This window comes from Aplysia californica, unplaced genomic scaffold, assembly GCF_000002075.1.
Source record: "Aplysia californica isolate F4 #8 unplaced genomic scaffold, AplCal3.0 scaffold00089, whole genome shotgun sequence".
Lineage (NCBI taxonomy): Eukaryota > Metazoa > Mollusca > Gastropoda > Aplysiida > Aplysiidae > Aplysia > Aplysia californica.
In genome coordinates this window covers 373,695-375,217 of record NW_004797359.1, presented here as the reverse complement: position 1 = coordinate 375,217, position 1,523 = coordinate 373,695, and the positions used below count along the sequence as shown (strand labels likewise).

The window sequence follows — 1,523 nt, the reverse complement described above, 5'->3', positions numbered from 1 at the left end:
CTTCTCTCTCTCTCTCTCTCTCTCTCTCACACACACACACACACATACACACACACACACACTGCCCGCAGACAAAATAGCATGCTTTCATCAACTCGAGAGTGTTGGAACGTTTGTTTTGACTCGTAATATTATATTATCACAGGCCGTCACGCACTAACACAAGGTCACGTCCAAGTCTCATCCGGACACGAGACAATTGAAACACCTCGGTAGGTGTACACATTTTTGTCATATCCAAAAGCGTTACATAAATTGCGTAATTGAGAGTTCGTCGATTTCCCTTACACCGGCGAGCTCTGAGCTAGAGCTCAGTGTAAGGGAAAACGACGAATGGTCTCTATCCATCCGTCAAGGATCACTGCTTCGTTTTCCTGCCTTCATCTCATGGCTCATGGGATGGACTGCTTGACGCAGTCCAAATAAATAACATCACTGTCGTCACTGACAAGATCTAAAACCGGCAGTGGAAGCTCCCCCTAAATGAAGCTTTAAAGTGCCATGAGAACGTAACCTCACTAGTGCCTGCAAACTGCATTCAGGGCGCCATGAACGTTGCCTGCCAACTACACTACTGCGCAAAGTATGTGACTAGATTTAGTCTAGATCTAGATTTCTAGGCCTACAAACTCTAGAAAAACAAAGCCATTCATTTTAAATTTTTGGAAGGCAGGTCATTTAGGCCTACAGTCAAGACGAAAGTGCAAACACTCGAGAGTCTCTTGAAATCTACAAATCGAGAGTCCAGATGATGCATAAAATAGATTGCAAGGGGCCTGGTTTTGTCAAGGCCTTGCCATACAAGTATAGATCTAGAATCTAGGCAAACTTCAATGGTTCCAGCATTAGGCCTACTCTTGCAACCTGTCTAAATAGAGCATGGACTCGACAACAAAAGGAAACAAAAACAAGCAAATGATAACAACAATAAAATAATAACAACTGGGCTAGCTTTCGCCTGGTTGGGTTGATGCCCCAGTGCACTGCCAGTGCAGAAGCGACTTCTCCAAACTGGCAGCGAAACAGCATAAAGTTCTACTGCCTGCCAGAGTAACCATACTTTTGATGTCAACAGTAACCATTTTAAATCAATATAATACACACATTATTTTCAAAACAATACCCGTAGTACTGTGTATCAAAGAGGAGTAACTTTTCCAAGATGGCGAAAATGGCGACGCCTGAGCGATCCCGTTCAGCCCCGTCCGCCTTTGCACACTCCGCCGCGCTTCACGCCGCAGGGGACACGAACAAGGAGGCCCACACATTCACATGGGTCGGCAGAGAGAGGAGCGCTTTGCGATGAAGGGATGGGTTAGACGTTTGAGAAGAATAAGATTTCAGGTGAAATAAATTCGTTACTCACCAGGTAATGCCTGGTCACTACAGTCGTTCACTTCCTAGAGAGTAAAAATGTGAGATCTATTCTATCTGCCTAGTCTATTTATCCGTACGGTATTTTATACATCTGCCACCCCCCCCTCCCCTTTCTCTCTCTCTCTCTCTCTCTCTCTCTCTCTCTC

At 45.0% G+C, this 1,523-nt stretch overlaps 1 protein-coding gene across 2 annotated transcripts in view; it reads right to left on the bottom strand.

The window, feature by feature from the left end:
* The window catches only part of LOC101859393, a 42,281-nt gene extending 40,979 nt beyond the window's left edge, over positions 1 to 1,302 (bottom strand). The window contains exon 1 of one of the 2 annotated variants that reach the window (XM_005094767.3): positions 1,105 to 1,302. The gene's annotated coding sequence lies outside the window, so the exon portion shown is untranslated. The remainder of the gene's footprint in view (positions 1 to 1,104) is intronic. The other variant, XM_005094766.3, reaches the window with a different exon arrangement.
* Between the last annotated feature and the right edge of the window lie 221 nt (positions 1,303 to 1,523).